At 37.6% G+C, this 15,721-nt stretch overlaps 1 protein-coding gene across 1 annotated transcript in view; it reads left to right on the top strand.

Annotated features, from left to right (window-relative positions):
• Window positions 1-15,721, top strand: part of MTX2 (metaxin 2) — a gene marked incomplete at its 5' end in the record, with an annotated part of 52,637 nt that overhangs the window by 2,752 nt on the left and 34,164 nt on the right. The gene's annotated exons all lie outside the window — the stretch shown is intronic.

Here is a 15,721-nt window from a genome sequence, read left to right as displayed (position 1 = left end):
CTATCAGGCACAGAGCAGGGCTGATCAGGGGGTTGGGGCGCCTTCCCCTGTCACGAACAGAGCAGGGCGGATAGGGAGGTTGTGGCCCCGCCCCCTGTCACACACAGAGCCTCAGGGTGATCAGGGGGTTTGGGCGCTGCCCCCTGTCACGCTGATCCTGGTGCTGGGAGGCCTCGCGGCTCTGCTGATCCCGGTGCTGGGAGACATATTACCCTTTTACTATATAGAATAGAGGCCTGGTGCACGGGTGGGGGCCGGCTGGTTTGCCCTGAAGAGTGTCCTGGATCAGGGTGGGGGTCCCCACTGGGGTGCCTGGCCAGTCTGGCTGAGGGGCTGAGGGCCGTTTTCAGGCTGGCGGGTGACTGAAGCAACCAACCGCTCCTTTTTTTCTTCTTTTTAATCTGGGCCAGCTTTAGCTCTGAGGCCTCGGCTGCTGAAAGCAGGTTTCTGGCCTTTGTTTACCTTCTGTATTTGATACAATGTTGCGGTCCGGCTGGCTGAAGCCCGGCTGAATAAAGCAGGTTTCTGGGGTTTTGTTTAGCTTCTATATTTGCAACATCGTTGCTTAGAGTTGTAGCTGAGAGGCCGGCAAGTCATGCGGGGAACGTCGGAGTCCTCCGTCACTGGAGCAAGCAAGCCTCCCTGTTCGCTTCAGTGCATGGCTGCCAGCCGCCATCTTGGCTGGCAGTTAATATGCATATCGCCCTGATTAGTCAATGGGAAGGGTAGCGGATGTACGGCTAATTACCATGTTTCTCTTTTATTAGAGAGGATTTAGAACTTTAGAAGAAAGATAAAAACAGTCCTGGATATTGAATGGATTTCACATCTTTTATAACAGCCTGTGTATTTAAAATTTTGACTTGCATTTTTTTCTTTTAATGACAAGGTATTCCAGTACATTACTTGAGTTTCTGTTTTTGTTTTTTAGAAATTTTTCACTGTCAGTTGAGTATGAATATATCCAAGGGGAGGATTAAGTAGCCCTGTGTGAGTTGTGTGACCACATTTGGAGCAGTCACTATTGCCAAAAGGATGGTGTACTATGATGGACAGGCCTGACTTACTTGCACATTCCTGTGCCAAGAGTGGCTCCTGACTTTAGGGCTCCACAGTGCCACCAGGTACATAGAAAAGGAGAGAGAGGTGATAAGCGCAAGCAGGAGACATCTATGTAATGTTGATAACTTCCTTCATCTTGCTTTTGCACTGTCTGAATTTTGGAGTAAGAATCAGATCTGGGTTCTTATTTAGCTACTTACTAAATGTGTGACCTTGGGCAAATTCTTGCCTTTTTAAGCCTCAAATTTCTTATTTGTAAAATAGCAAATATAAATTATGTTATTTTAAAATGATGAGAAGAGATATAAAATGCTTAGTGTTGTGTCTGGCATATTGTAAGCACTCAATAATTGTTCATTAATAGTCTTTTTAGCTGTTTACTTATCAGTTTTTCTCTTCTACTGGGTTTTGCCTCTAACTTCCTATGTGAAGATATGTTTGGTCAAGATTTTAAAAGTTATTTATAAATAGAATACAAAATTTATTTTAATAATATAAAACATCTACAGTTATTACAATTATTAAAGTTACTCCTATAACAAGTGATTCTAAGATACTTGTTTCAAGGTTATACATTTGATAAACTCCAACCATATTTATCTATAATAATAAAAGCATAATATGCTAATTAGACCGGATGAAGCCAGGACTGCAAGGGATGCCTGTGTCATGGGTGCCAGAGGGAAGCCGGTGCCAGCAGCCGAGGAAAGGAAGGCCTACTGTTGCACGAATTTTGTGCATCGGGCCTCTAGTCTTTACTATAAAATAGAATTTTTGGTATAGGTCATAGATATACATATATCCTGAATCTTTTTCAGTAGAGGCAGATTTATTAGTGCCCAAAAGTTTTAGCTTTAAAAACTTAGCTGATAATTAGCTGATTACTATATGAAAAGTAAGCATCCCTTTTAGAGCCACTGTGCTAGATGACTTATATACATAATTGCTAATGTTAGTAATTTGATCCCGTTAGATAGGTGTTGTTATTTTATAGATGAAGAAATTGAAGCTCCCTTAGGTAACATCAAGGTTAGGAACAGGCCATTGAAGGAAGACAGAGAACTGAGTTCTAAGTTCATCTCTGCCTCTTCTTTAATGATCGTGGGCAGACCCTTCTTTGCGACAGTTTCCTTATTTTAAAAGGGGGATAATGTATTTTGTAATATATATTAAACACAGTATATGGTGGTACATGATGAATGTTCAATACATGGTAGCTTCTGTTATTACTTTTATTACCTAAGAGCCTTTGAGGATGTTATCCCGTAACCATTTTAGACAGCAGAAAATGTCCAAATGCCTTTATTTTTATTAACTCATATACCATCTTTTCTGAATGATCTTATTACTTCCCAGTGTCTTGCTATATTTTAAGCCTATTGGTTAATTTTGTCATACTGTAATTATTCATCTTTTGAAATCACGACAATATGTCTGTTCTTTATTTAGAAGCTCAAAACTATATAAAGAATGAGAAAAGAAGACTTGGAATATTTCATTTATCTCATTGTGGGCATGTGGGTACTTAATTATTTAAATGTATTAATAACTTCATTTTAGCAGTAGGATTAGTTTATGGTATGATCTGGGAAAGTAGTTTTACAGGTTCCATGGAATCCATATGTAAAAATATTGAAAGTAAGTATAATCAAAACAGGCATGTTTAAAAATTTTTGTTTTTATATCAGTAATAAAGTGCTTCTATTTCATCCCATTTCCACATGAGTACTGGGAAATCTGGACTTGAAAAGCATTCAGAAGGGTTCTAGAGGTGCAAAGAAATGGAAAACATAGCTTAAAAGTCCTTTTTAAAATAGAAGTGATGCTATTGTTCAGAAGGTTTATTGAAAATGAAGAAAATGATAATCAAGGCTTTTAAATCTGCATGTCCAAATATCTGAGGCTGATAATTGCAACAGATAATTGAAAAAAAACAACAACCCCAAACACAATGCATTTAATTCTTTTGTTCTTGAAAATAAAGATATTTTGTTAGTTAGTTATAACCAGTATTTGGAGGATCCTCCAGTATGGAGGAAGGCACTGAGGAATTATTGAGAAGTTATTGAACTGGCTGTTACATTTCAGAGAATCTTTGATTCATATTAGCTATATGAGAAGTAGATTTAGAAGGGGCAGATGGAGAAGTAAAACCAAGACAAAAAATGGTTATACTTCAGATTAGAGGCTTAGAGGCAAAGTACAATTTATTGACAGCAGTGTGGCTATTTTAGTTTATCATACTTGTATTCATGAATAGGTTGGAAGCCAAATTCTTAAAGGAAGGGTTTTGTTGCCTTTTGGAAAACTTCGACGTGTTAAGATCACTTGAAAGGCTTATTTTGATCTCGAAATAGTCTGTAGTTAAACATAATGCGAGTTTTAATTTTTACTAACATTTTATACTCTGAAATTAAATGACTTTTTGTTTTTAACTTAAAGGTTTTGGTGATGGGTGCCCCATAAAATTAGTCACTCTTATTTCTATGAAGACATTTGAGTTATTGTTAGGTCAAGCCTTCCATATTTGAGTGAAAATTGAAAGAAAACATCATCAAACTTCTTAACATTTTTCAAACATTTTAAAAATTTCTTGATAAGCAGTTATCAGATGGACTGAAATACCAAATGGAGGATGAGATATTAATTTCAGGCTTCTCATTTTTTGTTCAGAAATGTTACAATATTCAGCAAATTCATCTACAGACATTTGTGTAGAAGTATTTGCCTTGCCAGTAAGAGAAATGCACGTTTTAATTTTTTATTGCTTTGTAAATGATCCTCTATTCTTGAACACTTTTCTTATTTTTGTACTCTCTATAAATGAATCATGGTTTTGGACTTTTCTACATCAGTAATAAAAATTAAATTTGATTGGTTAGTAATAAAGAAGGTTCATTTCATAAAAACAATTATTTTACCATGACAATTCCCATTAACTGTAACTTGTGTTAGCAAAATAGAAACCATAAAAAGCATTTCATTGTGCTTATACACTTAGCTTTGTTTTTGTGCTGATTATATATTTTTATCTCTAAGAATTCTTATGTCATAGAAGCTTCTTTATGACTTAACCTGCCTTTGGATAAAAAAAAAAAAAGACTTTTGTATATAGTTGTATATATCAGTGAATACAGTATCCTTAGATATTTTTCCCTTCAGGTCATATTTCATTACTTGGTCAAACTAGAGCACTGACGAACTTCATACAAAAAGATTGTATCATTTGTTAGCCATGAAGAAGCCATCATTACTTCAGCATTTATTTCTGTAAGATAATATTGACAAATGATACGTTAGTGATCTGGCCTTTTATCCACCTCCTTTTCTTTTGATTAATCTTTATGTTGTAGGAAAATATTTTGACATCATGAATTATAAGCAATGTTCCTAATTTTCTTATATATTAAAAGATACATCATGAGAAATAATATAAAAATAAAAGTTATATTTTTTTCATTAGACATTGGCAGTGTTATTTTTACTATTCATCAATTTAGCATTCTGGTTAGGTTAGTGGATGAGAACTAGTTATTTAAAGTTATCTGCATGGTAATTGATATTTGTTCTTTAGTTGAGATTGTGAATTGTTCTTGATGTATTTTTTCCTAAAACAGACTTCTCCTTCTTGCCGTATACTTGTACCAATTTTCTCGTAGTATAACATTTGGTGGTGGTTTGGCGAAGATAAAATAATTTTAATATTAATATTAAAATAAATATTTAGAAAGGGAGATATATTTTAGAAATCATGGAATGTAGTTTATAAACAAATATAAAATATATTTATTATTTACTATTTTGTATTATCTTTGTTTCATAGGTAAATGACTTTACTAATCCTATCTAATAATAGACAAATAGGGTAATTAACCGTACCTCCGCTATGCTTCCCATTGGCTAATCAGGGTGATATGCAAATTAACTGCCAACCAAGATGGCGGCCGGCAGCCACGCAGCTGAAGCGAACATGAGGCTTGCTTGCTCCAGTGATGGAGGAAGCCAAGGTTCCCCGCCTGCCGTGTCCCGGCTCTGAGCTCCTGAAGCAACAGCTCCAAAAGCAACAATGTTTCAATTATAGAAGCTAAACAAACCCCAGATACCTGCTTTCAGCCAGTCACAGCCTCAGAGCTGGAGCCGGCTCTCAGCTCCAGTGATAGCTATAGAAGGTAAATAAATCCCAGAATAAAAAGAAAAAGAAAAAAAGGAGAGGCTGGGAGTTTCAGTCGCCCGCCAGCCTGAAAACTGCCCTCAGCCCCTCACCCAGACTGGCCAGGCACCCCAGTGGGGACCCCCACCCTGAAGGGGGTGTGACCAGCTGCAAACAGCCATCAGCCCCTCATCCAGGCTGGCCAGGCCACCCCAGTGGGGACCCCCACCCTGAAGGGGGTGTGACCAGCTGCAAACAGCCATCAGCCCCTCACCCAGGCTGGCCAGGCACCCAAGCGGACCCTCACCCTGATCCGGGACACCTTTCAGGGCAAACCAGCCGGCTCCCACCCGTGCACCAGGCCTCTATCCTATATAGTAAAAGGGTAATATGCAAACTGACCCTAACAGCAGAAAGACTGGGCATGACTGGTCACTATGACACACACTGACCATCAGGGGGCAGACGCTCATGCAGGAGCTGCCCTCTGGTGGTCAGTGTGCTCTCACAGGGGGGAGCTCTGCTCAGCCACAAGCCAGGCTGATGGCTGCCAGTACAGTGGTGGTGGTGGGAGCCTCTCCTGCTTCCTCAGCAGCGCTAAGGATGTCCGACTGCAGCTTAGGTCTGCTCCCCGCTGGCAAGTGGACATCCCCGGAAGGCTGCCGGGCTGCCAGAGGGATGTCTGATTGCCATCTTAGGCCCAATCCCCCGGGGAGCAGGCCTAAGCCAGCAAGTGGTCATCCCCCGAGGGGTCCCAGACTTCGAGAGGGCACAGGCCGGGCTGAGGGACCCCCCCCCCCCACCCCCAATGCACAAATTTTTGCGCACCGGGCCTCTAGTATTTTATAAAAAGATTAGGGTAAGATTTGAGTTTAGCTAGTATAATTAAGTCATTTTTCTCTTGGGTTCTCTTTTTTTCTAATTTCCTGCATAATGTAGCAACTGCCATCAGACCAGAGTTTGTGATTTGTGGTAAGCCATTGTGGCCACTGGATTCCAAATTCTGAGGACTAGGAGCCAGGGAGTTGTTATATGGTAAGGAAGTTGGAGAGGGAAATTTCAGAAAGGTAAAGTTTCAAAGTAATGGGTTAATAAAATGGAACTGATTGGTAGGTGGGTGGAAATGTCAGAATCGGTGCCTGAAGCAGTATAGTGGAGTTTATAAAAGTAACATGGTCAGGAATCAGTTTGATAACTGATTTAGATGAACAGAGGGAATTCTGAAGCTTCATATGAATAAGCATTTAATTTTGTCTTTCATGCTAAATCTGTGACTAATAGTAATTATTAAAATACTAGAGGCCCAGCGTGAGAAATCACGTGAGACCCAGACCTGCTGTGCCAGTGGGACCCCAGACCCACCCTGCACGAGCCGCAGGCCCCGCCTCCACCACGTGAGCTGTGGGCCCCACCTCCGCCATGCCAGCCCCGCCCCACCCCGCGAGCCATGAGTCCCGGCCTGCGAGAGGTGCTCCATTCACCTCCTGGTAACCAGATGTGGTTGTGATGCCATAACGGTGTCATGACCACAGGCCTTTTATGATGTAGATAACTGTTCAGTTTTTGTTGTAGTGTATAAACCAGACCACAAATTATGGCTACTATACATCTATTTTATTACCTTCATGGATCCTGTGTGCCAGTAATTCAGATAGGCCACAGGAGGGATGGCTTGTGTCTACCTCACAATGTCTGGATTCTCAGCTGGAAAGAACCAAAGGCAGAGATGATCCAACAGTTGGGGGGGGGGGGGACTAGGCCTGCAGGGGAGGGAAGTTGGGGGCAATCAGGCCGGCAGGGGAGCAGTTAGGCGTCAATCAGGCTGGCAGGGGAGAGGTTAGGGGGTGATCAGGCTGGCAGGCAGGCAGAAGTGGTTAGGGGCAATCAGGCAGGCAGGCAGGCGAGCAGCTGGGAGCCAGCAGTCCTGGATTGTGAGAGGGATGTCCGATGTCCGACATCCCCCAAAGGGTCCCAGATTGGAGAGGGTGCAGGCTGGGCTGAGGAACCCCCCTACCTCTGCACGAATTTTGAGTTATAAAAGTTCTTTGTATATTCTGGATATAAGCTTTATGAGTCTTAGAAAATTTTAACTGCTGTCACCATCATCATCTGCCTAGGTAGAAGTCTGGGTAGTGTTTGACGAGAAGAAGATAGATTCTCATTATTCTCTTGTTTCATTTGGGCTCTAACGTTGGGTTGTAGGGAAGAAATTCTGCCCTCTACTAGTTTTCCTGAATTTTCAATCTGTTTTGCTTTCTATTTTCTGCTTATTGAATGGCAGGATATTAGAATCCATTTGCCTTAATTCTATATTATTAATATAGAATTAATTCTTTATTATTCATGTGTCCTCACTTTGGATCATTTTAATTTTTTGTTTATCACTTGTTACAAATGAATGGGTGGTTGAGGATATTGATGAGGGATTTATGGGATAAGTTGTATTTGCTATTGGCTTCAGGGCCCTTATTTCAGTCTAACATAGTCTGTAATCATTGTTTCTGCATTTGTTTCCAATATATTCTTTAAGTAACTGCTATGATCTAAATTTTTGTGTTTCCCCCAAATTTATGTATGAAATCTTTTTCCCCAAGGTAATGGTATTAGAAGGTGGGGCCATTGGGAGGTTATTAGGTCATGAAGACAGAGTCCTTATGATTGGGATTAGTGCCCTTATAAAAGAGGCCCCAGAGAGCTCCCTTGCCCTGCTGCCATGTGATAACATAGCAAGAAGTCAGTAGTGAATGACCTAGAAGAGGACCTTCACCAGAACCTGACCATGCTGCTCTTGGACTTCCAGCCTCCAGAACTGTGAGAGATATATTTTTTGGTTTATAAGCAGCCCAAATGGACTGAGAGTAGACTTACAGCTAATGATACAAAATGCTACCTGCCAGTTTTTTTAGGTTTATGGAAATGACATTTTACACTGCACTTCTCCATTTTTTCACATGAGCCACTTTCTGACATAAACATTGCTCTCTGGCTATTGAGGTGATGGGAGATGGGTTTTAAACTATTTTTGTGGGAAGAGTCACTTCCTCCTAACATATCCTGTGTAATACCATTAAACATCCCCTATGAAACAGTAGCTCAGGGGCATCACTGTTTAATCATTTCATTATCAGTGATATCTGAGATATAGTGTTATCTTTGAATTGTACTATAGTTTGCAGTTTGAATTGCTTTTGAATTTAATACGTAGCTCTTAAAAATCTAGTTTTAATAAAGTCACATGTTATCATAGTTTAAGTCTAAACATTTTAAAAATCTACTTTAAATGAGGCCTTCATTTCATAACCGTTTAAAACTTGTTAGGTTTTGAAATTAATGTCTGTTGGTATCACTGAGATCATCAGAATAGTATTTATGTCAAATTAGTAAATTTATTTTCTTTTTTTCTCTTTGTGTGTTGCCGTAACTTGTCCATGTTTAAGAGCTGTCAAATGCTCTTTGAGCATTTTGTTATATTAGTAGTATTTGTATTTATACCTTTGGCAGAAAGCCATTCAAATTTGGAGGTAGGCTATACATGTTTCTTACTCCTTTTGTATAGCACTGTCTACATTGTCTTTGGAAGCTAAAGAGATGACATCTATGAGCTTTTGGGATCCAGTTGCCTAAGGATAAACTGTAGTTTACTTCATTAGTGCACAAATGATAGGTTTGTGTAGAGTTATTATAACATTAATCAATTTGATGGATTAGAAATATGACAGCACTGAAGCAGCATGTAATATTAGTGCTTATTATTCTACAAATTATGTCTTTACCTACATTCATATGCCAGAGGAGTCATGTTGTACATTAAGAATGCAGAATTTAAAAACCAGCAACAATATAGGGCACTGCTTTTCATGGCCTTTCTCTTGTCCTCTTAGGTTAGATCATCAAGAGATGGACTTGGGAATTAGATTTGTTTATTAGGTCATAGCACTTTCATACTGATGTACCCTGAATTGAATGGAATAGAGAGATCATCTACTACCACAATGACTTGTCACCCAACCTGATACTTGAAAGAGATCTAGGGATATATATATATATATATATATATATATATATATATATATATATATCCCTAAAATTTATTGGCCAGTAGTCATTTCTCTAAAAATTATAATGGATTAGTAGTGAAGAATATTGATTTTTTGGGTTCTATTATATTGGTTGATAAAACTTAAAAATAGTAGGTACCTTAAAGATAATTAAATGAGAAGCATATATATTTTTTTGGGGGGGCTGTGGGTGTTTCTTTACAATGTATGCATTTTTAACACTAATTTATTTTTGCATTATTAAGTTTATCTTATGACTTTCAAAGATCCAAGCATATAGATCCCCTCTCTCTTGTTTTTTAAACTTTGTTCTCCAACATAAATACTCTTAGGCACAGAGAAAGTTTCTTTGAAAAATTTAAAAATACTCATTTGGATTAAAAAACCCCTCTCTATTCCATTGAAGATTGAAATCATAAGAGGCATCTCCTTTGCTTCTGGTAAAAGAGATACTAAATGTAATCATTTTGCTTGGGCAAAATTGGAAAATAAGTAAAGGACTAGGTGGATAAAAGACTTTTAATAATGTTAATTGGAGAGAAACCTTGTTATGAAGTCACTAAGAGTACCTTAAGTTGTTGCTTTGGTATGAAAATCATATAGTAGTTTCTTATTGTGAAACAATAAATTTCTGAAAGGTGGGTAGTTTTACTTTGGAACTCTTGTAATAAAGATATTAGCTTTAAATGATACTTAGATCAAAACATTTAAATCTTGCTTAATTTGAATTTCATATTTTGGCATGTATTATTATAAATGCCATATTCAGTTTGGAGCAATTGAGAATCCAAGGCTTTAATAAATAATCTCAGGACCATAGGAATTTTTCACATTCTAGGAACTTACTGTCTTGAAAGAGAGATAAGATATTGACACAATAATAGAATAGAGTAGAAAGTAATATATGATCTAAGACAAGTACAAACTGCTATGGACAGTATAGATAAAAGAGAAATTAGGTTTGATAACGAAAGCCTTCTTGACGGAGGTAGCATTTTAACTTGGTCTTGAGAAAGGTATAGGATTTAAGTTTGTGCTGCTGAAGGAGTATTCTGGACAGAAGGGAATCATTTGAGCAAAGTCACGAATGTGAGAAATTATGAAATGTATGGGGAAATTTTAAGTGCTCTCACACTTGCCCCTAAAAAGGGTCCTGTTGTTAGGTAGATAAGGTAGGCAGATATCCCTTCTTCCCATTAATTTGTGTGTGTTCTTTCCAAGCTTTTTCTATGGTCAATAAAGGATTTTACTAAAATAGAGGAGGATACTTCTTTGTTCAAGGGTACATGAATGGCTGGGTTCTCTTCTAAAATTTCTAAAAGGTAGTTATTTAACTAGAACAGTGTTATCCAAAGTTGGGTGTGGTAAAAACACCCTGTATTGTGCAAAGCAATCCTTTAAAGTACAGGACTAAACTATTGGAACTTGGATTTCAATTTTTAAAAACTCTACTTTCATTTTTAGTGTATGTTTTATAATGGATGTGATTTATTAGCTCAGGAATACCAACCGTATGATTTCTAAATCTATTTGGGCCTGCATGCGCATATATTTTATTGATGGGGACATGAGATTTAAAGCTGGTGATCCCTGAGTTGGTTTTAGAATGTGGAAAGGGGATTAGTGAGATTACTTATTAATGGTTGAGGGCCTTATATTAGTTTTAGGAGGGTTATAACAGTAATATCTCATGAAAATTACATATTTGATATAAAATATATAAACAAATTTCCAGTGTTAAGGGTCATTGCATAGGTAAGTTTATAGAATTAAATTCTGCCAACTATTTCAGGCAGCTGTTTAATCTTTTTACAGTTGTGTTATTGGTTGTAAAGTTTTTGGGTAAAGTTTCCTTTTTTGGGGCATGTTGTGTAGTTTCCTAATCTTCTCTGCTGCATTCTTAGCCTAAATGGTAACAGATTGATAGTAATAATGATAGTGAATAGAAAACATTCATTCAGCCAAAATCTACTGATTGCCTATAAGGTGCTAGGTTCTAGGGATGAAGTGGTAACAAAAACTGGACATGGGGACTTATGGTGTTTTCTGTTCTAGGGAGAGATAAGCAATCAAATAATCCTGACTTCTATGTCAAAATGTTGACTGTTAAGTGGTACGACGGAGTGTGCATGATCTTCAAGCTTGCAAAGAGTGTTTGAACTATTCAGGGAGGTCAAAGAAGGCTTCCCTGAAGACAGGACTGGCTGTAGGCCCAGTGCAAAATGAAAACGAGAGGCCCCTTGTTCAAAAGTATTCCAGGATTGAGATAGCACAACATTAAACCAAGGGTGGAGCCTTTCTAAGTGTAGGCCTGTGCATCTGCTCAGGTTGCATGTCCATGAAATTGGCCCAACCCCAGGAAGTGATGTTTGAGCAGAGATGTGAGGACACAGAAGGATGGGAAGATTGCTCCAGGGCAGAGGAGACAGACAGCCCAAATGAATCTCTAGGGCAGGAAGGAATGGGGCTCATTCAGGAACAGGATGAAGGCCAGTGTGGCTGGAGTACAGAGTGGATGGAGTGGAGTTATGATGAGGCCAGAGAGTAGAGAGAATTATGTGTAAGGCCAAACTGACGATTCTGATGTTTATTTCAAGAGCCACACAAACTATTGATGTATGTTAAGCATAAAGTTTACTTTTTGTCTAATAATACCAATAACTTGCACCTTGATAGCATTTGACAGCATTCTCTCTCAATCCCCATTTCCTACTAGCCTTCTTTTCAGAAACTTTTAGCTACACCTTCTATATTTATTCTAAGTTTGGCCCTTCTCTAAGGCAGGTTTAAAAAGGCATTTCATATCAGTGTATACTTTTGCTGGTAGAAATTGAAAATATGATGGATGAATTTTGAAATTTTATTCACTCTTGAATTAGACAACACTATGGTGGTTTCCAGAGGGAAGGGGGTAGGGGACAGTAAAGGGTAAAGGGGGCAAATATATGGTGACAGAAGATGATTTGGATTTGGGTGGTGGGCACATAATGGTGGGCATATAATATTAACCAATGTCACCCCAATAAATTTGATAAAAATAAAATAAAATAAAAAGACTTAGTCTGGCCCTAACCGGTTTGGCTCAGTGGATAGAGTGTCAGCCTGCGGACTCAAGGGTCCCAGGTTTGATTCCGGTCAAGGGCATGTACCTTGGTTGTGGGCATATCCCCAGTGGGGAGTGTGCAAGAGGCAGCTGATCGATGTTTCTCTCTCATCGATGTTTCCAACTCTCTATCCCTCTCCCTTCCTCTCTGTAAAAAATCAATAAAATATATTTTTTAAAAAAAAGAGACTTAGTCTGTGGTCTAAAACATTTTAGGTTGACTGAAGTAAAGCTTGTATGAGATGAAAATGTTTTATTATTGTTTTAAAAAGATTTTTCTTTTTAAATACTACAGATTTTTAAGGTCTATTGTCATCATTATAATTTTAAGTTCGTAATCTCTCTGTTATGTAGGGTCAGAAACAAGGGGTGGGTATTGACTTGCCTAACCTTGGGAAGAGGAGTGGGGAAGAAGTTGTATTTTTGGACTTTGTCTTTCACATAATAGGCATTCTCAATAAAAAGGCTTTAATTAATATTACCCAAACCAAGAAATAGGATTTGTACTTTGCTATGTGTGGGTAATAATGTTCATGATTCATGGACTTACTTATAAAGGCAGTTATAGAGCTCATTTTCTAGATAAAAATCTGTATGGTTGATCTACACAACTTAGGATTTTCACTTTGGACACTCTATCGAATAACAAGCTAGCCATTTCTTGTTCCATGGCATGCTTAAAATGTAATTATTTGAGCTGCTTTAGGTAGGTGACGCATTTAAATCAGTGATATTTGTATACTCTCAACTGCTCATAGATGAGATAGGTAGCTAATCATTCCCTGCCTCATCTAGCATTTCTTGCCACCTGGTCTGGATGCACTGGAATTCCAGGCTGTTAAAATAACATGATTAAATAGGTTTCTGTCAGCCTTCTTGCCTTCTCTTTTTAAATGGTAGGTTCTAGCTGTGAAGGTAGTATCAGACGTTTTGGCAGTTACTTTCCAAGGATTTCTTTTCAATAATAATTTCTGAGTTGGAACATAGTTTGCATCTTGGATCAAGAAAAGCATAGCACTTTCACCCCCATTTTCAGCTTTAGGTTCTTAATAGCAGAGCTTTTAGTATTTGTAGGCAACTTCTTTGTTCTTATTTGCAGTTAGGCAGTATGTTGCAAGATTTCTTTTACTTTCACATATGTCTGTTGTAATATATCTGAAGAATCTATGGGGTTGATGATAAATTAACTCAACATAAATTACTGTTTATATGAGAACTTGATACTGCAGAGTAGTGAAATAGTTTCTGATTTATCAGAGAACACTTAAATTATATTCAGCATGTATTTAATGCTAAGGGAATGCTATTCCATTGTTTTTAAAAATTTAAATCTATGTCTCATATGTGTATGAAACAGCTAACCAGCAGTTAAAATTACCAGAATTTTTAATTAGAACATCCATTGCTTTAACATAGATGATAATATTAAGTTCAGTACCAAGGACATTTTTTCCACTGATTTTTTTTTAAAATATATTTTATTGTTGTTTTTTTTTTTTTTTTTTTTACAGAGAGGAAGGGAGAGGGATAGAGAGTTAAAAACATCGATGAGAGAGAAACATCATTCAGCTGCCTCCTGCACACCCCCCACTGGGGATATGCCCGCAACCAAGGTACATGCCCTTGACTGGAATCGAACCTGGGACCCTTCAGTCCGCAGGCCGACATTCTATCCACTGAGCCAAACCAGTTAGGGCTCCACTGATTTTTTTGAGAGAGTGGAAGGGAGGGTGGAGAGAGAGAGAGAGAGAGAGAGAGAGAGAGAGAGAGAGAGAGTGTGGCATTGATGTGAGAGTCATATCATTTGGTTGCCTCCCACATGCTCCCTGACCCAGGCCAGGGATTGAACCTGCAACCCAGGTATGTGCCCTTGACTGGGAATCTAACCCAGGACCTTTCCATGTGCAGGTTGATGCTCTAACCATTTAGCAACACCAGCCAGGGCAGTTCAGATAAAATTTTGAGTAGCCAAAATATTTAGGGAATAGAGTAGTAGGTTTAACCAAAATATCCCTTTTCTTTTTTTCAACACACAATTAATGAACACCAACTATATGCACAACATGATACAGAAGATATACTGTATATAACACATCTGTGTCCTCAAGGAACTTAGTTTCAAGATCTTTGAAATTTTTGTAAATTTTATTTCTATGCTTTATTGCTTTAATAATATTAATATAGTACATACAATTGAATCTTTGATGATGTAGGATCTTATAATGAATGAACCTCATTGTATTGTTTCTCATATAGATGTAAACAGTGTAGGTGTGCTGACCATACAATTTATCCTAAAAGGTTATTTTTGAGTAATTTGCTGATGTCAGCTTGTTTTTGTTTCCCTGACTTTTTATAAAACTGTGTTACACAGGTTAATTGGGTTTCTTACTGCAATTTTACTTTGTTAAAAAGTTTACAATAACAATAAATATTTAGTTTCACTGCCTTTTTGGTATGTGAGTTGAAACTCAGTAGCCTTTATGTGTATGTATAATGTGGTGGGTAATAGCATATAAAACTATGTATGTTCATTATTTGCTTGGCGATTTCATGGTATTAATTACCCTTAAGTATGAGTTTAATTTTGTGTAGCCCAAACTAAACCAAAGCAAAGCTAGCATTTATAATTTATAGTACTACTATTACGTTTTCCTTTTTATTCTAAAGTGTAAATAAAAGCAAGCTAAGGAGTCACCTTATCCCTGGGACTGTTTTAGTGCATCTTAAATGATCATTCATAAGAAAAAAAATACTTCACATACATACATTTCTTTAAAAAAGTCAGCTAGAGTTATATATTAAATGATAATTTATTGCTATATCACAGAAACTATTATAAACAGAATAAGAAAATACTAATTATTATCAAATTTCATGTATTTAATTTACTTTTTTCCTGAGAGCAAATGTAGTTACTATGCCAGAATTGGTGATTCTGATGTTTTATGGCTTTTACAAAGGACAATTCAACAAATCATATCCTATATATTCTATAAGTGGAGACGTTGCTTCTTAAGTGCAATTGATTAGATAGAATTTAAATCTAGTGCTTTTTCCAAGCACTGATAAGTTACTAATATTTTTGTAGCTAACTAGTCTTCTGTAGACGAATGGTTAGGAGTCAAGGTCAAACCTGACTTTAGGCCTAAAATTAGCTTTATCAGCTTTGACATTGTAGGTACTTATTGCTTCATCATGCTACTCTCCTTCGATTTTGTGGGGTGGTTGTGGTGGGATCAAGGCAATGAAATGTTCTAGAATACAGCAGGATTCCACTATATGTTTAAGTATTACCATCTTATAAAGCAACATGCACAGCATCATACAGATATATTTGATTCTTTC

Source organism: Myotis lucifugus, unplaced genomic scaffold (assembly GCF_000147115.1).
Source record: "Myotis lucifugus unplaced genomic scaffold, Myoluc2.0 scaffold_5, whole genome shotgun sequence".
Lineage (NCBI taxonomy): Eukaryota > Metazoa > Chordata > Mammalia > Chiroptera > Vespertilionidae > Myotis > Myotis lucifugus.
Note: the sequence above shows the minus strand (reverse complement) of the source record. Positions and strands in the feature narration are given on the sequence as shown.